Raw genomic sequence first — 20,933 nt, forward strand, 5'->3', positions numbered from 1 at the left:
ACCTCCACTGTGGAGATCTAACGTCTTCACCATAACACCCCCCCCCCCCCCCCCCAAAAAAAACGGTGAAGGTACAAGCCTGTGTACGTACACATAGGAGCTACCTTGAAGAAAAGTCAAATCAAAAGGTCCGTCCAACTGATTCGTCGCCAGCTCTCATCAATCCGGGACGTGTGGTCACCTTATTATAAACCTATTCATATATATATAATTGTTAAACCCTGGTATTAACGAAACTGTTATTAAACATCATAACACATTATTACACTATAATAATCTGACACCGCTCAACTCAAATAGCCCATACCGTAATGCTATAATAACAGTACCGGGTGTGAGCCACTAATCTCTCGTGGACAGATTCTCATGAACAGGAAATGACAAACTTTCGCGAAATAAAAATTGTTCTGAGGTAACCAAGATTAGAGGGCCACTGGTTTGTAAAAACGAGAATTACTCATTAAAAGTGTGTCTTGCACATTCATCTGAGAAGAAGGATCTTAAAATCTACAAACCTTAATTAACAGTTATTTTTACAATCTGAAATTATAGCCTCGCAATATTTCTCCCCGGTTGAGTTGTGTACATTGACACACTGTAATCACCAGCGCGCAGATCCCGGGCACGATGGGGTTAGCCCGAGTGACGCACACAGAGGTTTTAACACCGACGGGACTCTTTCTCCCCTTTTCAATTTCAACTGGAAAGGGAAAGGAAAAGGGTCTTGCAGCTTGATAACCTCATCAGAACAGGAGTTGGGCACAGGGGTTAATAACTAAAAACCCTCCCCGGCAGAGAGACACGAAGCCAGCAGGTAATATTAGAACCGCAGCTGCGGAGGTACTACAACACAGTGAAACCGCGCAGCACGGATTCATCAGGTCTTTTGGATAGTTGAAGGAACGCACAAAGGGTAAGTTCTGACAACTTTTATTAGGATTTCTGCCATTTTGTCTTTAGTATTAATTGTTTCGTGGGAAATTTCTGGAAAGCCAACATTCTTGCGCACAATATTAAGCGTTTACAGGAGTTACTTTTCACATATTTCGGATTTGTAGGCAGGCTACCAGATACCATTAGACTATTAATTTCTACTTTTAATTAACGTATACTACATTCAGTTCAGCCAAAGTCATTTAACATTATTTTTTTCAACATAGTCTTAATGTTTTGCAGAGCAGAACAGAGCGTACCCTCTCCGGTTGGAGAATATAATGCATCTCCACTGGGCAAAAAAACGTATTAAATCAACTTTTTCCCCAGGTAATTTCAACAAAAGATCAATGTGATTACGTTGAATCAACGTGTAAAACTGATTAGATTAGCAAAAAGTCATCAACATAAGGACATTTAGTCTTTTTTTTCACACAACTTTGAACCTGAATCTCATGACATGGTGAATAATATATATTTTTTAATCAACTTGGAATTCATATTAGTTGACAACTAAAAAGCAAATGTCTGTTTCCAGTGGGTCCTGCCTGATCAGCCTGTGATGTCATATGGAGTTGTAGGCTAGTGACACAAGTGGTATAAAGTACTTCAGTAAAAAAAATACTTTAAAGTACTACTTAAGTAGTTTTTGGGGGTATCTGTACTTTACTATGTACTTTTACTCCACTACATTCGTTAAAGAAAATAATGGACACAAATACTTCATTTGTAAATGAATGTTTGAGTGTTGGAGCCACTGGCTATCCGTAAATACAATAAAAACAAGAAAGTCCTGGCATCTGGTTCGTTTAATTATAAGGAATTTTAAATGATTTATGCTTTTTATTTTTGAGACTTAAGTACATGTAAAACCAAAATACTTTTAAACTTTTTACTCAAGTAGTATTTTACTGGGTGACTTTCCACTTTTACTCGAGTCATTTTCTATTAAGGTATCTTTAGTTTTACTCAGGTATGACGATTGAGTACTTTTTCCATCACTGAGGGACATCCTCTTTTGTCACCTTCCATGAACCCTGTCTACCGTCAAGGCGCCCCGCCAACTCAGGACCGAGGTTACTTATTGCTGTTTTTTACCCCCTAACAGGGTTTGAGGTTGTGAGACTATGGGAGTCACTTTATTTCACCTCAAATGATTCCCTGTTATTCTATTCTACTTTTTAAAATTAAATGAATAGTTACGTGTTGAGAATACACACAAACACACATTAACGTTACTTACTTTATTCTGTCAGCACAACATTGAATAAATAAGTTATTATTAAAATAGGCATAACTTTATTGATGGGCCATTCCTTCACAATGTGTGCTCTGTGTATTATACAGTGTGTGCACGTGTGTTTGTGTGTGTGCTCTGTGTATTATACAGTGTGTGCTCTGTGTATTATACAGTGTGTGCTCTGTGTATTATACAGTGTGTGCACGTGTGTTTGTGTGTGTGCACGTGTGTTTGTGTGTGTGCACGTGTGTTTGTGTGTGTGCACGTGTGTTTGTGTGTGTGCACGTGTGTTTGTGTGTGTGCACGTGTGTTTGTTTGTGTATTCAGTAGGTGTGTGTGCACGTGTGTTTGTTTGTGTATTCAGTAGGTGTGTGTGCACGTGTGTTTATTTGTGTATTCAGTAGGTGTGTGTGCACGTGTGTTTATTTGTGTATTCAGTAGGTGTGTGTGCACGTGTGTTTGTGTGTGTGCACGTGTGTTTGTTTGTGTATTCAGTAGGTGTGTGTGCACGTGTGTTTGTTTGTGTATTCAGTAGGTGTGTGTGCACGTGTGTTTGTGTGTGTGCACGTGTGTTTGTTTGTGTATTCAGTAGGTGTGTGTGCACGTGTGTTTTTTGTGTATTCAGTAGGTGTGTGTGCACGTGTGTTTGTGTGTGAGCACGTGTGTTTGTTTGTGTATTCAGTAGGTGTGTGTGCACGTGTGTTTGTGTGTGTGCACGTGTGTTTGTTTGTGTATTCAGTAGGTGTGTGTGCACGTGTGTTTGTTTGTGTATTCAGTAGGTGTGTGTGCACGTGTGTTTGTTTGTGTATTCAGTAGGTGTGTGTGCATGTGTGTTTGTGTGTGTGCACGTGTGTTTGTTTGTGTATTCAGTAGGTGTGTGTGCATGTGTGTTTGTGTGTGTGCACGTGTGTTTGTTTGTGTATTCAGTAGGTGTGTGTGCATGTGTGTTTGTGTGTGTGCACGTGTGTTTGTTTGTGTATTCAGTAGGTGTGTGTGCACGTGTGTTTGTGTGTGAGCACGTGTGTTTGTTTGTGTATTCAGTAGGTGTGTGTGCACGTGTGTTTGTGTGTGTGCACGTGTGTTTGTTTGTGTATTCAGTAGGTGTGTGTGCACGTGTGTTTGTGTGTGTGCACGTGTGTTTGTTTGTGTATTCAGTAGGTGTGTGTGCACGTGTGTTTGTTTGTGTATTCAGTAGGTGTGTGTGCACGTGTGTTTGTTTGTGTATTCAGTAGGTGTGTGTGCACGTGTGTTTGTTTGTGTATTCAGTAGGTGTGTGTGCATGTGTGTTTGTGTGTGTGCACGTGTGTTTGTTTGTGTATTCAGTAGGTGTGTGTGCATGTGTGTTTGTGTGTGTGCACGTGTGTTTGTTTGTGTATTCAGTAGGTGTGTGTGCATGTGTGTTTGTGTGTGTGCACGTGTGTTTGTTTGTGTATTCAGTAGGTGTGTGTGCACGTGTGTTTGTTTGTGTATTCAGTAGGTGTGTGTGCACGTGTGTTTATTTGTGTATTCAGTAGGTGTGTGTGCACGTGTGTTTATTTGTGTATTCAGTAGGTGTGTGTGCACGTGTGTTTGTGTGTGTGCACGTGTGTTTGTTTGTGTATTCAGTAGGTGTGTGTGCACGTGTGTTTGTTTGTGTATTCAGTAGGTGTGTGTGCACGTGTGTTTGTGTGTGTGCACGTGTGTTTGTTTGTGTATTCAGTAGGTGTGTGTGCACGTGTGTTTATTTGTGTATTCAGTAGGTGTGTGTGCACGTGTGTTTGTGTGTGAGCACGTGTGTTTGTTTGTGTATTCAGTAGGTGTGTGTGCACGTGTGTTTGTGTGTGTGCACGTGTGTTTGTTTGTGTATTCAGTAGGTGTGTGTGCACGTGTGTTTGTTTGTGTATTCAGTAGGTGTGTGTGCACGTGTGTTTGTTTGTGTATTCAGTAGGTGTGTGTGCATGTGTGTTTGTGTGTGTGCACGTGTGTTTGTTTGTGTATTCAGTAGGTGTGTGTGCATGTGTGTTTGTGTGTGTGCACGTGTGTTTGTTTGTGTATTCAGTAGGTGTGTGTGCATGTGTGTTTGTGTGTGTGCACGTGTGTTTGTTTGTGTATTCAGTAGGTGTGTGTGCACGTGTGTTTGTGTGTGAGCACGTGTGTTTGTTTGTGTATTCAGTAGGTGTGTGTGCACGTGTGTTTGTGTGTGTGCACGTGTGTTTGTTTGTGTATTCAGTAGGTGTGTGTGCACGTGTGTTTATTTGTGTATTCAGTAGGTGTGTGTGCACGTGTGTTTGTGTGTGAGCACGTGTGTTTGTTTGTGTATTCAGTAGGTGTGTGTGCACGTGTGTTTGTGTGTGTGCACGTGTGTTTGTTTGTGTATTCAGTAGGTGTGTGTGCACGTGTGTTTGTTTGTGTATTCAGTAGGTGTGTGTGCACGTGTGTTTGTTTGTGTATTCAGTAGGTGTGTGTGCACGTGTGTTTGTTTGTGTATTCAGTAGGTGTGTGTGCATGTGTGTTTGTGTGTGTGCACGTGTGTTTGTTTGTGTATTCAGTAGGTGTGTGTGCATGTGTGTTTGTGTGTGTGCACGTGTGTTTGTTTGTGTATTCAGTAGGTGTGTGTGCATGTGTGTTTGTGTGTGTGCACGTGTGTTTGTTTGTGTATTCAGTAGGTGTGTGTGCACGTGTGTTTATTTGTGTATTCAGTAGGTGTGTGTGCACGTGTGTTTGTGTGTGAGCACGTGTGTTTGTTTGTGTATTCAGTAGGTGTGTGTGCACGTGTGTTTGTGTGTGTGCACGTGTGTTTGTTTGTGTATTCAGTAGGTGTGTGTGCACGTGTGTTTGTTTGTGTATTCAGTAGGTGTGTGTGCACGTGTGTTTGTTTATGTATTCAGTAGGTGTGTGTGCACGTGTGTTTGTTTGTGTATTCAGTAGGTGTGTGTGCACGTGTGTTTGTTTGTGTATTCAGTAGGTGTGTGTGCACGTGTGTTTGTTTGTGTATTCAGTAGGTGTGTGTGCACGTGTGTTTGTTTGTGTGTGCACGTGTGTGTGTGTGCACGTGTGTTTGTTTGTGTATTCAGTAGGTGTGTGTGCACGTGTGTTTGTTTGTGTATTCAGTAGGTGTGTGTGCACGTGTGTTTATTTGTGTATTCAGTAGGTGTGTGTGCACGTGTGTTTGTGTGTGTGCACGTGTGTTTGTTTGTGTATTCAGTAGGTGTGTGTGCACGTGTGTTTATTTGTGTATTCAGTAGGTGTGTGTGCACGTGTGTTTGTGTGTGAGCACGTGTGTTTGTTTGTGTATTCAGTAGGTGTGTGTGCACGTGTGTTTGTGTGTGTGCACGTGTGTTTGTTTGTGTATTCAGTAGGTGTGTGTGCACGTGTGTTTGTTTGTGTATTCAGTAGGTGTGTGTGCACGTGTGTTTGTTTGTGTATTCAGTAGGTGTGTGTGCACGTGTGTTTGTTTGTGTATTCAGTAGGTGTGTGTGCACGTGTGTTTGTTTGTGTATTCAGTAGGTGTGTGTGCATGTGTGTTTGTGTGTGTGCACGTGTGTTTGTTTGTGTATTCAGTAGGTGTGTGTGCATGTGTGTTTGTGTGTGTGCACGTGTGTTTGTTTGTGTATTCAGTAGGTGTGTGCACGTGTGTTTGTGTGTGAGCACGTGTGTTTGTTTGTGTATTCAGTAGTGTGTGTGCACGTGTGTTTGTTTGTGTATTCAGTAGGTGTGTGTGCACGTGTGTTTATTTGTGTATTCAGTAGGTGTGTGTGCACGTGTGTTTGTGTGTGTGCACGTGTGTTTGTTTGTGTATTCAGTAGGTGTGTGTGCACGTGTGTTTATTTGTGTATTCAGTAGGTGTGTGTGCACGTGTGTTTGTGTGTGTGCACGTGTGTTTGTTTGTGTATTCAGTAGGTGTGTGTGCACGTGTGTTTGTTTGTGTATTCAGTAGGTGTGTGTGCACGTGTGTTTGTGTGTGTGCACGTGTGTTTGTTTGTGTATTCAGTAGGTGTGTGTGCACGTGTGTTTATTTGTGTATTCAGTAGGTGTGTGTGCACGTGTGTTTGTGTGTGAGCACGTGTGTTTGTTTGTGTATTCAGTAGGTGTGTGTGCACGTGTGTTTGTGTGTGTGCACGTGTGTTTGTTTGTGTATTCAGTAGGTGTGTGTGCACGTGTGTTTGTTTGTGTATTCAGTAGGTGTGTGTGCACGTGTGTTTGTTTGTGTATTCAGTAGGTGTGTGTGCATGTGTGTTTTGTGTGTGCACGTGTGTTTGTTTGTGTATTCAGTAGGTGTGTGTGCATGTGTGTTTTGTGTGTGCACGTGTGTTTGTTTGTGTATTCAGTAGGTGTGTGTGCATGTGTGTTTGTGTGTGTGCACGTGTGTTTGTTTGTGTATTCAGTAGGTGTGTGTGCACGTGTGTTTGTGTGTGAGCACGTGTGTTTGTTTGTGTATTCAGTAGGTGTGTGTGCACGTGTGTTTGTGTGTGTGCACGTGTGTTTGTTTGTGTATTCAGTAGGTGTGTGTGCACGTGTGTTTATTTGTGTATTCAGTAGGTGTGTGTGCACGTGTGTTTGTGTGTGAGCACGTGTGTTTGTTTGTGTATTCAGTAGGTGTGTGTGCACGTGTGTTTGTGTGTGTGCACGTGTGTTTGTTTGTGTATTCAGTAGGTGTGTGTGCACGTGTGTTTGTTTGTGTATTCAGTAGGTGTGTGTGCACGTGTGTTTGTTTGTGTATTCAGTAGGTGTGTGTGCACGTGTGTTTGTTTGTGTATTCAGTAGGTGTGTGTGCATGTGTGTTTGTGTGTGTGCACGTGTGTTTGTTTGTGTATTCAGTAGGTGTGTGTGCATGTGTGTTTGTGTGTGTGCACGTGTGTTTGTTTGTGTATTCAGTAGGTGTGTGTGCATGTGTGTTTGTGTGTGTGCACGTGTGTTTGTTTGTGTATTCAGTAGGTGTGTGTGCACGTGTGTTTGTGTGTGAGCACGTGTGTTTGTTTGTGTATTCAGTAGGTGTGTGTGCACGTGTGTTTATTTGTGTATTCAGTAGGTGTGTGTGCACGTGTGTTTGTTTGTGTATTCAGTAGGTGTGTGTGCACGTGTGTTTGTTTGTGTATTCAGTAGGTGTGTGTGCACGTGTGTTTGTTTGTGTATTCAGTAGGTGTGTGTGCACGTGTGTTTGTTTGTGTATTCAGTAGGTGTGTGTGCATGTGTGTTTGTTTGTGTATTCAGTAGGTGTGTGTGCACGTGTGTTTGTTTGTGTATTCAGTAGGTGTGTGTGCACGTGTGTTTGTTTGTGTATTCAGTAGGTGTGTGTGCACGTGTGTTTGTTTGTGTATTCAGTAGGTGTGTGTGCACGTGTGTTTGTTTGTGTATTCAGTAGGTGTGTGTGCACGTGTGTTTGTTTATGTATTCAGTAGGTGTGTGTGCACGTGTGTTTGTTTGTGTATTCAGTAGGTGTGTGTGCACGTGTGTTTGTTTGTGTATTCAGTAGGTGTGTGTGCACGTGTGTTTGTTTGTGTATTCAGTAGGTGTGTGTGCACGTGTGTTTGTGTGTGTGCACGTGTGTTTGTGTGTGTGCACGTGTGTTTGTTTGTGTATTCAGTAGGTGTGTGTGCACGTGTGTTTGTTTGTGTATTCAGTAGGTGTGTGTGCACGTGTGTTTATTTGTGTATTCAGTAGGTGTGTGTGCACGTGTGTTTGTGTGTGTGCACGTGTGTTTGTTTGTGTATTCAGTAGGTGTGTGTGCACGTGTGTTTATTTGTGTATTCAGTAGGTGTGTGTGCACGTGTGTTTGTGTGTGAGCACGTGTGTTTGTTTGTGTATTCAGTAGGTGTGTGTGCACGTGTGTTTGTGTGTGTGCACGTGTGTTTGTTTGTGTATTCAGTAGGTGTGTGTGCACGTGTGTTTGTTTGTGTATTCAGTAGGTGTGTGTGCACGTGTGTTTGTTTGTGTATTCAGTAGGTGTGTGTGCACGTGTGTTTGTTTGTGTATTCAGTAGGTGTGTGTGCACGTGTGTTTGTTTGTGTATTCAGTAGGTGTGTGTGCATGTGTGTTTGTGTGTGTGCACGTGTGTTTGTTTGTGTATTCAGTAGGTGTGTGTGCATGTGTGTTTGTGTGTGTGCACGTGTGTTTGTTTGTGTATTCAGTAGGTGTGTGTGCACGTGTGTTTGTGTGTGAGCACGTGTGTTTGTTTGTGTATTCAGTAGGTGTGTGTGCACGTGTGTTTGTTTGTGTATTCAGTAGGTGTGTGTGCACGTGTGTTTATTTGTGTATTCAGTAGGTGTGTGTGCACGTGTGTTTGTGTGTGTGCACGTGTGTTTGTTTGTGTATTCAGTAGGTGTGTGTGCACGTGTGTTTATTTGTGTATTCAGTAGGTGTGTGTGCACGTGTGTTTGTGTGTGAGCACGTGTGTTTGTTTGTGTATTCAGTAGGTGTGTGTGCACGTGTGTTTGTGTGTGTGCACGTGTGTTTGTTTGTGTATTCAGTAGGTGTGTGTGCACGTGTGTTTGTTTGTGTATTCAGTAGGTGTGTGTGCACGTGTGTTTGTTTGTGTATTCAGTAGGTGTGTGTGCACGTGTGTTTGTTTGTGTATTCAGTAGGTGTGTGTGCATGTGTGTTTGTGTGTGTGCACGTGTGTTTGTTTGTGTATTCAGTAGGTGTGTGTGCACGTGTGTTTGTGTGTGTGCACGTGTGTTTGTTTGTGTATTCAGTAGGTGTGTGTGCACGTGTGTTTATTTGTGTATTCAGTAGGTGTGTGTGCACGTGTGTTTGTTTGTGTATTCAGTAGTGTGTGTGCACGTGTGTTTGTTTGTGTATTCAGTAGGTGTGTGTGCACGTGTGTTTGTTTGTGTATTCAGTAGGTGTGTGTGCACGTGTGTTTGTTTGTGTATTCAGTAGGTGTGTGTGCATGTGTGTTTGTTTGTGTATTCAGTAGGTGTGTGTGCACGTGTGTTTGTTTGTGTATTCAGTAGGTGTGTGCACGTGTGTTTGTTTGTGTATTCAGTAGGTGTGTGTGCACGTGTGTTTGTTTGTGTATTCAGTAGGTGTGTGTGCACGTGTGTTTGTTTGTGTATTCAGTAGGTGTGTGTGCACGTGTGTTTGTTTGTGTATTCAGTAGGTGTGTGTGCACGTGTGTTTGTTTGTGTATTCAGTAGGTGTGTGTGCACGTGTGTTTGTTTGTGTATTCAGTAGGTGTGTGTGCACGTGTGTTTGTTTGTGTATTCAGTAGGTGTGTGTGCACGTGTGTTTGTTTGTGTATTCAGTAGGTGTGTGTGCACGTGTGTTTGTTTGTGTATTCAGTAGGTGTGTGTGCACGTGTGTTTGTTTGTGTATTCAGTAGGTGTGTGTGCATGTGTGTTTGTGTGTGTGCACGTGTGTTTATTTGTGTATTCAGTAGGTGTGTGTGCATGTGTGTGCACGTGTGTGTGCACGTGTGTTTATTTGTGTATTCAGTAGGTGTGTGAGCACGTGTGTTTGTTTGTGTATTCAGTAGGTGTGTGAGCACGTGTGTTTGTTTGTGTATTCAGTAGGTGTGTGTGCACGTGTGTTTGTTTGTGTATTCAGTAGGTGTGTGTGCACGTGTGTTTGTTTGTGTATTCAGTAGGTGTGTGTGCACGTGTGTTTGTTTGTGTATTCAGTAGGTGTGTGTGCACGTGTGTTTGTTTGTGTATTCAGTAGGTGTGTGCACGTGTGTTTGTTTGTGTATTCAGTAGGTGTGTGTGCACGTGTGTTTGTTTGTGTATTCAGTAGGTGTGTGTGCACGTGTGTTTGTTTGTGTATTCAGTAGGTGTGTGCACGTGTGTTTGTTTGTGTATTCAGTAGGTGTGTGTGCATGTGTGTTTGTTTGTGTATTCAGTAGGTGTGTGTGCACGTGTGTTTGTTTGTGTATTCAGTAGGTGTGTGTGCACGTGTGTTTGTTTGTGTATTCAGTAGGTGTGTGTGCACGTGTGTTTGTTTGTGTATTCAGTAGGTGTGTGTGCACGTGTGTTTGTTTGTGTATTCAGTAGGTGTGTGTGCACGTGTGTTTGTTTGTGTATTCAGTAGGTGTGTGTGCACGTGTGTTTGTTTGTGTATTCAGTAGGTGTGTGTGCACGTGTGTTTGTTTGTGTATTCAGTAGGTGTGTGTGCACGTGTGTTTGTTTGTGTATTCAGTAGGTGTGTGTGCATGTGTGTGCACGTGTGTGTGCACGTGTGTTTATTTGTGTATTCAGTAGGTGTGTGAGCACGTGTGTTTATTTGTGTATTCAGTAGGTGTGTGTGCATGTGTGTGCACGTGTGTGTGCACGTGTGTTTATTTGTGTATTCAGTAGGTGTGTATGCATGTGTGTTTGTGTGTTTGTACATGTGGTCAAGGAATGGGACTCTTGAGTGCAAAGAGTCTTTTTTGCTGACCAGTCTATTGACGGTGTTAGTGAGAGTTGAATCCTGTGACTGGGGCTCTGTCCTGACCCCCTAACTCTGACAGTTCCGGTAATAAGCTGAGGACAATAGGCTCATAGAGCCACTGACTCCATTAACAACCTCCAAGTGAGTGCAATTACGGACAGTCAGATCAGTCCAGACCAGAGTGTCCACTGCCTGCTGGGCTGCCTTGCCCCCCCTCGTTCAGGGAACCATAGTAAAACATTCTCCTATGTTCTCAGAACAGAACTCCTCCATTCTCAGAACAGAACACCTCCGTTAAGAACAGAACTCCTCCGTTCTCAGAACAGAACACCTCTGTTAAGAACAGAACTCCTCCGTTCTCAGAACAGAACACCTCCGTTCTCAGAACAGAACACCTCCGTTCTCAGAACAGAACTCCTCCATTCTCAGAACAGAACACCTCCGTTCAGAACAGAACATCTCCGTTCTCAGAACAGAACACCTCCGTTCTCAGAACAGAACACCTCCAGAACACCTCCGTTCAGAACAGAACACCTCCGTTCAGAACAGAACACCTCCGTCCTCAGAACAGAACACCTCCGTTCACAGAACACCTCCGTTCTCAGAACAGAACACCTCCATTCAGAACAGAACACCTCCGTTCAGAACAGAACACCTCCGTTCTCAGAACAGAACACCTCCGTTCTCAGAACAGAACACCTCCGTTCAGAACAGAACACCTCCGTTCACAGAACAGAACACCTCCGTTCTCAGAACAGAACACCTCCATTCAGAACAGAACTCCTCCGTCCTCAGAACAGAACACCTCCGTTCAGAACAGAACACCTCCGTTCTCAGAACAGAACACCTCCATTCAGAACAGAACTCCTCCGTCCTCAGAACAGAACAGCTCCGTTCAGAACAGAACACCTCCGTTCAGAACAGAACAGCTCCATTCTCAGAACAGAACTCCTCCGTCCTCAGAACAGAACACCTCCGTTCAGAACAGAACACCTCCGTTCTCAGAACAGAACACCTCCATTCAGAACAGAACTCCTCCGTCCTCAGAACAGAACAGCTCCGTTCAGAACAGAACACCTCCGTTCAGAACAGAACAGCTCCGTTCTCAGAACAGAACACCTCCGTTCAGAACAGAACACCTCCGTTCTCAGAACAGAACACCTCCGTTCAGAACAGAACACCTCCGTTCTCAGAACAGAACACCTCCGTTCTCAGAACAGAACACCTCCGTTCAGAACAGAACAGCTCCGTTCTCAGAACAGAACACCTCCGTTCACAGAACAGAACTCCTCCATTCTCAGAACAGAACACCTCCGTTCTCAGAACAGAACTCCTCCGTTCAGAACAGAACAGCTCCGTTCACAGAACAGAAGTCCTCCATTCAGAACAGAACTCCTCCGTCCTCAGAACAGAACACCTCCGTTCAGAACAGAACACCTCCGTTCTCAGAACAGAACACCTCCATTCAGAACAGAACTCCTTCGTCCTCAGAACGGAACAGCTCCGTTCAGAACAGAACAGCTCCGTTCAGAACAGAACACCTCCGTTCAGAACAGAACAGCTCCGTTCTCAGAACAGAACACCTCCGTTCTCAGAACAGAACACCTCCGTTCTCAGAACAGAACACCTCCGTTCAGAACAGAACAGCTCCGTTCTCAGAACAGAACTCCTCCATTCTCAGAACAGAACACCTCCGTTCTCAGAACAGAACTCCTCCGTTCAGAACAGAACAGCTCCGTTCACAGAACAGAACTCCTCCATTCAGAACAGAACTCCTCCGTCCTCAGAACAGAACACCTCCGTTCAGAACAGAACACCTCCGTTCTCAGAACAGAACACCTCCATTCAGAACAGAACTCCTTCGTCCTCAGAACGGAACAGCTCCGTTCAGAACAGAACACCTCCGTTCAGAACAGAACAGCTCCGTTCTCAGAACAGAACACCTCCGTTCTCAGAACAGAACACCTCCGTTCTCAGAACAGAACACCTCCGTTCACAGAACAGAACTCCTCCGTTCTCAGAACAGAACTCCTCCGTTCAGAACAGAACAGCTCCATTCTCAGAACAGAACTCCTCCGTCCTCAGAACAGAACACCTCCGTTCAGAACAGAACACCTCCGTTCTCAGAACAGAACACCTCCATTCAGAACAGAACTCCTCCGTCCTCAGAACAGAACAGCTCCGTTCTCAGAACAGAACACCTCCGTTCAGAACAGAACAGCTCCGTTCTCAGAACAGAACACCTCCGTTCTCAGAACAGAACACCTCCGTTCTCAGAACAGAACACCTCCGTTCACAGAACAGAACTCCTCCGTTCTCAGAACAGAACTCCTCCGTTCAGAACAGAACACCTCCGTTCTCAGAACAGAACACCTCCGTTCAGAACAGAACAGCTCTGTTCTCAGAACAGAACACCTCCGTTCACAGAACAGAACTCCTCCATTCTCAGAACAGAACACCTCCGTTCTCAAAAGAGAACCCCTCCGTTCTCAGAACAGAACATCTCCGTTCTCAGAACAGAACACCTCTGTTCTCAGAATGTTGAAAAAAAAAAAAAACGTAGAAACGTGATTTTTTTAAAATAACACCATTAAACATCTCACAAGACACATAGGATTTGAAAATCACTTTATAATAATGATTGTAGAACTACTAGAAGCTAACACTTTTATCATAACGTTCGGTAATAAACCATTTATAAAGGCATTTTACAAAACCATCTTCCCACCATTTATTACTCATTGCTCTCACATTTTGTAAATGTAAGTAAACATAGTTATTATAATCGCCTTTATCAGACTAACTGGTTTTGTCGTCCCCATCAGTGAAAGAGGAAGATGCTGTGGTGTCTGGTTGCTGTGCAGCTGTTCTTGGCACCAGCTCTCCTGGTAAGCAGACATGATGTCCATATGAATAGTATTGCATTACGTTGTTATTGTATTCAGTGAAGACAAATTGTTACGTGGAGGAAAAAGCAGTCTGGTACAGGTAACACATCCAACCTACACTACACTATATCAAAAGTATGTTTCTGACAGGTTTATAAAATCGAGCACACCGCCATGCAATCTCCATAGACAAACAGTAGCAGTAGAATGGCCCCATACTGAAGAGCTCAGTGACTTTCAACGTGGTATTGTCATAGGATGTCACCTTTCTATCAAGACAGTATGTCAAATTTCTGCCCTGCTAGGGCTCACCAGCCTCCCCTGCTTCACCAGCCACCCCTGCTTCACCAGCCACCCCTGCTTCACCAGCCACCCCTGCTTCACCAGCCTCCCCTGCTGGGACTGCCCCCGGTCAAGTGTAAGTGCTGTTATTGTGAAGTGGAAACGTCTAGGAGCAACAACGGCACAGCCGTGAAGTGGTAGGCCACACAAGCTCACAGAACGGGACCGCTGAGTGCTGAAACACTTAGGGTGTAGAAATCGTCTGTTCTCGGTTGCAACACTGACAATGACAATGTCCCCTTGCAGAAAGAGAGGTCAATGGTTTGTAGAAATTGGTGTGGAAGAACTGGACTGGCTTGCACAGAACCTTGACCTCAACCCCATCGAACACCTTTGGGATGAATTGGAACGCTGATTGCATGCCAGGCCTAATCGCCCAACATCAGTCCCCGACCTCACTAATGCACATGTGGTTGAATGGAAGCAAGTCCCCCCACAGCAATGTTCCAACATCTTGTGGAAAACCTTCCCAGAAGAGTGGAGGCTGTTATAGCAGCAATGTTCCAACATCTAGTGGAAAACCTTCCCAGAAGAGTGAAGGCTGTTATAGCAGCAATGTACCAACATCTAGTAGAAAGCCTTCCTAGAAGAGTGAAGGCTGTTATAGCAGCAAAGAGGGGACCAACTACAGATTAACACCAATGATTTTGGAATCAAATGTAGGACGAGCAGGTGTCCACATACTTTTGGTCATGTAGTGTATGTGTTACAGTACTGTGTTATATAGGTCCCCACAGAGACCACACAGTAAACATGTAGACACTAGCTGTACAATACTTAGGATGTCTGATAAACATGTATTATTATAGGTGACAGGATAGTGGTGACAGGACAGTGGTGACAGGACAGTGGTGACGGGATAGTGGTGACAGGACAGTGGTGACGGGACAGTGGTGACGGGATAGTGGTGACAGGACAGTGGTGACAGGACAGTGGTGACAGGATAGTGGTGACAGGACAGTGGTGACAGGACAGTGGTGACAGGACAGTGGTGACAGGATAGTGGTGACAGGATAGTGGTGACAGGACAGTGGTGACAGGATAGTGGTGACAGGATAGTGGTGACAGGACAGTGGTGACAGGACAGTGGTGACAGGACAGTGGTGACAGGATAGTGGTGGCAGGACAGTGGTGACAGGATAGTGGTGACAGGATAGTGGTGACAGGAGAGTGGTGACAGGATAGTGGTGACAGAATACTGATGACAGGACAGTGGTGACAGGATAGTGGTGACAGGATAGTGGTGACAGGATAGTGGTGACAGGACAGTGGTGACAGGACAGTGGTGACAGGATAGTGGTGAGGTAGATGACAGGATAGTGGTGACAGGACAGTGGTGACAGGATAGTGGTGAGGTAGATGACAGGATAGTGGTGACAGGACAGTGGTGACAGGACAGTGGTGACACGATAGTGGTGACAGGATAGTGGTGAGGTAGATGACAGGATAGTGGTGACAGGACAGTGGTGACAAGACAGTGGTGACACGATAGTGGTGACAGGATAGTGGTGACAGGACAGTGGTGACACGATAGTGGTGACAGGATAGTGGTGAGGTAGATGACAGGATAGTGGTGACAGGACAGTGGTGAGGTAGATGACAGGATAGTGGTGAGGTAGATGACAGGATAGTGGTGAGGTAGATGACAGGATAGTGGTGAGGTAGATGACAGGATAGTGGTGACAGGACAGTGGTGAGGTAGATGACAGGATAGTGGTGAGGTAGATGGCAGGATAGTGGTGACAGGACAGTGGTGACAGGACAGTGGTGACAGGACAGTGGTGGCAGGATAGTGGTGACAGGATAGTGGTGACAGGATAGTGGTGACAGGATAGTGGTGACAGGACAGTGGTGAGGTAGATGACAGGATAGTGGTGACAGGACAGTGGTGAGGTAGATGACAGGATAGTGGTGACAGGACAGTGGTGAGGTAGATGACAGGATAGTGGTGAGGTAGATGACAGGATAGTGGTGAGGTAGATGACAGGATAGTGGTGACAGGACAGTGGTGAGGTAGATGACAGGATAGTGGTGAGGTAGATGGCAGGATAGTGGTGAGGTAGATGACAGGATAGTGGTGAGGTAGATGACAGGATAGTGAGGTGACAGGAGAGGGGTGAGGTAGATGACAGGATAGTGGTGACAGGAGAGGGGTGAGGTAGATGACAGGATAGTGGTGACAGGAGAGGGGTGAGGTAGATGACAGGATAGTGGTGACAGGAGAGGGGTGAGGTAGATGACAGGATAGTGGTGACAGGAGAGGGGTGAGGTAGATGACAGGATAGTGGTGAGGTAGATGACAGGTTAGTGGTGAGGTAGATGACAGGATAGTGGTGAGGTAGATGACAGGATAGTGGTGACAGGACAGTGGTGAGGTAGATGACAGGATAGTGGTGAGGTAGATGGCAGGATAGTGGTGACAGGACAGTGGTGACAGGACAGTGGTGACAGGACAGTGGTGACAGGATAGTGGTGACAGGACAGTGGTGGCAGGATAGTGGTGACAGGATAGTGGTGACAGGATAGTGGTGACAGGACAGTGGTGAGGTAGATGACAGGATAGTGGTGAGGTAGATGACAGGATAGTGGTGACAGGACAGTGGTGACAGGACAGTGGTGACAGGACAGTGGTGACAGGATAGTGGTGAGGTAGATGACAGGATAGTGGTGACAGGACAGTGGTGACAGGACAGTGGTGACAGGATAGTGGTGAGGTAGATGACAGGATAGTGGTGAGGTAGATGACAGGATAGTGGTGAGGTAGATGACAGTATAGTGGTGACAGGAGAGGGGTGAGGTAGATGACAGGATAGTGGTGACAGGAGAGGGGTGAGGTAGATGACAGGATAGTGGTGACAGGATAGTGGTGAGGTAGATGACAGGATAGTGGTGAGGTAGATGACAGGATAGTGGTTAGGTAGATGACAGGATAGTGGTGAGGTAGATGACAGGATAGTGGTGACAGGACAGTGGTGAGGTAGATGACAGGATAGTGGTGAGGTAGATGACAGGATAGTGGTGAGGTAGATGACAGGATAGTGGTGAGGTAGATGACAGGATAGTGGTGACAGGACAGTGGTGAGGTAGATGACAGGATAGTGGTGAGGTAGATGGCAGGATAGTGGTGACAGGACAGTGGTGACAGGACAGTGGTGACAGGACAGTGGTGACAGGACAGTGGTGGCAGGATAGTGGTGACAGGATAGTGGTGACAGGATAGTGGTGACAGGATAGTGGTGACAGGACAGTGGTGAGGTAGATGACAGGATAGTGGTGACAGGACAGTGGTGAGGTAGATGACAGGATAGTGGTGACAGGACAGTGGTGAGGTAGATGACAGGATAGTGGTGAGGTAGATGACAGGATAGTGGTGAGGTAGATGACAGGATAGTGGTGAGGTAGATGACAGGATAGTGGTGAGGTAGATGACAGGATAGTGGTTAGGTAGATGACAGGATAGTGGTTAGGTAGATGACAGGATAGTGGTGACAGGAGAGGGGTGAGGTAGATGACAGGATAGTGGTGACAGGATAGTGGTTAGGTAGATGACAGGATAGTGGTGACAGGAGAGGGGTGAGGTAGATGACAGGATAGTGGTGACAGGATAGTGGTTAGGTAGATGACAGGATAGTGGTGACAGGAGAGGGGTGAGGTAGATGACAGGATAGTGGTGAGGTAGATGACAGGATAGTGGTGACAGGATAGTGGTGAGGTAGATGACAGGACAGTGGTGAGGTAGATGACAGGATAGTGGTTAGGTAGATGACAGGATAGTGGTGAGGTAGATGACTGGATAGTAGTGAGGTAGATGACAGGATAGTGGTGAGGTAGATGACAGGATAGTGGTGACAGGACAGTGGTGACAGGACAGTGGTGACAGGATAGTGGTGAGGTAGATGACAGGATAGTGGTGACAGGACAGTGGTGACAGGACAGTGGTGAGGTAGATGACAGGATAGTGGTGACAGGATAGTGGTGAGGTAGATGACAGGATAGTGGTGACAGGATAGTGGTGAGGTAGATGACAGGATAGTAGTGAGGTAGATTACAGGATAGTGGTGAGGTAGATGACAGGATAGTGGTGAGGTAGATGACAAGATAGTGGTGAGGTAGATGACAGGATAGTGGTGACAGGACAGTGGTGACAGGATAGTGGTGACAGGATAGTGGTGACAGGATAGTGGTGAGGTAGATGACAGGATAGTAGTGAGGTAGATGACAGGATAGTGGTGAGGTAGATGACAGGATAGTGGTGAGGTAGATGACAGGATAGTGGTGAGGTAGATGACAAGATAGTGGTGAGGTAGATGACAGGATAGTGGTGACAGGACAGTGGTGACAGGATAGTGGTGACAGGACAGTGGTGAGGTAGATGACAGGATAGTGGTGACAGGATAGTGGTGAGGTAGATGACAGGATAGTGGTGAGGTAGATGACAGGATAGTGGTGAGGTAGATGACAGGATAGTGGTGAGGTAGATGACAGGATAGTGGTGAGGTAGATGACAGGATAGTGGTGAGGTAGATGACTGGATAGTGGTGAGGTAGATGACAGGATAGTGGTGAGGTAGATGACAGGATAGTGGTGAGGTAGATGACTGGATAGTAGTGAGGTAGATGACAGGATAGTGGTGAGGTAGATGACAGGATAGTGGTGAGGTAGATGACAGGATAGTGGTGAGGTAGATGACTGGATAGTAGTGAGGTAGATGACAGGATAGTGGTGAGGTAGATGACAGGATAGTGGTGACAGGATAGTGGTGAGGTAGATGACAGGATAGTGGTGACAGGATAGTGGTGAGGTAGATGACTGGATAGTAGTGAGGTAGATGACAGGATAGTGGTGAGGTAGATGACAGGATAGTGGTGAGGTAGATGACTGGATAGTAGTGAGGTAGATGACAGGATAGTGGTGAGGTAGATGACAGGATAGTGGTGAGGTAGATGACAGGATAGTGGTGAGGTAGATGACAGGATAGTAGTGACAGGAGAGGGGTGAGGTAGATGACAAGATAGTGGTGAGGTAGATGACAGGATAGTGGTGAGGTAGATGACAGGATAGTGGTGAGGTAGATGAGGTAGAGGTAGAACCTAGTCCTATAGGGCCCTATGGCCTCTTGTCCAAAGTAGTGCACTATATAGGGAATAGGGTACCATTTATAGTAGTGAACTATATAGGGAATAGGGTACCATTTAAAGTAGTGCACTATATAGGGAATAGGGTGCCATTTAAAGTAGTGCACTATATAGGGAATAGGGTGCCATTTAAAGTAGTGCACTATATAGGGAATAGGGTGCCATTTAAAGTAGTGCATTATATAGGGAATAGGGTACCATTTAAAGTAGTGCACTATATAGGGAATAGGGTACCATTTGATGTAGTGCACTATATAGGGAATAGGGTACCATTTGATGTAGTGCACTATATAGGGAATAGGGTACCATTTAAAGTAGTGCACTATATAGGGAATAGGGTACCATTTGATGTAGTGCACTATATAGGGAATAGGGTACCATTTAAAGTAGTGCACTATGTAGGGAATAGGGTACCATTTGATGTAGTGCACTATATAGGGAATAGGGTACCATTTAAAGTAGTGCACTATATAGGGAATAGGGTACCATTTGATGTAGTGCACTATATAGGGAATAGGGTACCATTTGATGTAGTGCACTATATAGGGAATAGGGTACCATTTAAAGTAGTGCACTATATAGGGAATAGGGTACCATTTGATGTAGTGCACTATATAGGGAATAGGGTACCATTTAAAGTAGTGCACTATGTAGGGAATAGGGTACCATTTGATGTAGTGCACTATATAGGGAATAGGGTACCATTTAAAGTAGTGCACTATATAGGGAATATTTGATGGTAGGGAACCATTTGCCATTTAAGTAGTGCACTATATAGGAATAGGTACCATTTAAAGTAGTGCACTATATAGGGAATAGGGTACCATTTGATGTAGTGCACTATATAGGAATAGGGTACCATTTAGTGCACTAAGAATAGTACCATTTGACTATATAGGGAATAGGGTACCATTTGATGTAGTGCACTATATAGGGAATAGGGTACCATTTAAAGTAGTGCACTATATAGGAATAGGGTACCATTTGATGTAGTGCACTATATAGGAATAGGGTACCATTTGATGTACACTATATAGGAATAGGGTACCAAGTAGTGCACTATATAGGAATAGGGTACCATTTAAAGTAGTGCACTATATAGGGAATAGGGTACACATTTGTACCATTTGTAGTGCACTATATAGGGAATAGGGTACCATTTGATGTAGTGCACTATATAGGGAATAGGGTACCATTTGATGTAGTGCACTATATAGGGAATAGGGTACCATTTGATGTAGTGCACTATATAGGGAATAGGGTACCATTTGAGACTCTGACCACTATGTGTTGTTTTAAATGTCCAGCTGCCTAGTGGGGACTACTGGGAGGAATGGAGTCCCTATGGAGAATGTAGCAGGAGCTGTGGCAGTGGGGTTACCATGAGAACCAGGAGATGTGTTACCCAGAGGTAAGAGATTGGTTCTTTCTTTCTTTCTTTCTTTCTTTCTTTCTTTCTTTCTTTCTCTTTCTTTCTTTCTTTCTTTCTTTCTTTCTTTCTTTCTTTCTTTCTTTCTTTCTTTCTTTCTTTCTTTCTTTGTTGGACGTGACTCTACTCTTTCACTATAGTCTTTCCAACAGAGCTTAGCTGTGTTTTACAAGGACCAAAATGTTTAGCTTGACAGAAAGTCACATAGTGAGATTGCCAATGTTATATAGAACACCCTGGAGTTATGGATGTGGTTATGATGATATCAGGTTATATAGAACACCCAGGAGTTATGGATCTGGTTCTGATGATATCAGGTTATGTACAACACCCAGGAGTTATGGATCTGGTTCTGATGATATCAGGTTATGTACAACACCCAGGAGTTATGGATCTGGTTCTGATGATATCAGGTTATATAGAACACCCAGGAGTTATGGATGTGGTTATGATGATATCAGGTTATATACAACACCCAGGAGTTATGGATGTGGTTATGATGATATCAGGTTATATACAACACCCAGGAGTTATGGATGTGGTTCTGATGATATCAGGTTATGTACAACACCCAGGAGTTATGGATCTGGTTCTGATGATATCAGGTTATATAGAACACC

General features: G+C 44.6%; 1 protein-coding gene and 1 long non-coding RNA gene across 8 annotated transcripts in view; both read left to right on the plus strand.

Annotated features, from left to right (window-relative positions):
• The window catches only part of smoc1 (SPARC related modular calcium binding 1), a 573,206-nt gene that overhangs the window by 524,511 nt on the left and 27,762 nt on the right, over window positions 1-20,933 (plus strand). The gene's annotated exons all lie outside the window — the stretch shown is intronic.
• Window positions 430-20,290, plus strand: LOC135561592 (uncharacterized). Its single transcript, XR_010459588.1, has 3 exons — window positions 430-913; window positions 13,345-13,407; window positions 20,192-20,290. It is a non-coding gene; the product is annotated as an uncharacterized LOC135561592 (long non-coding RNA).

The sequence above is a fragment of the Oncorhynchus nerka genome, linkage group LG18 (assembly GCF_034236695.1).
Source record: "Oncorhynchus nerka isolate Pitt River linkage group LG18, Oner_Uvic_2.0, whole genome shotgun sequence".
NCBI lineage: Eukaryota > Metazoa > Chordata > Actinopteri > Salmoniformes > Salmonidae > Oncorhynchus > Oncorhynchus nerka.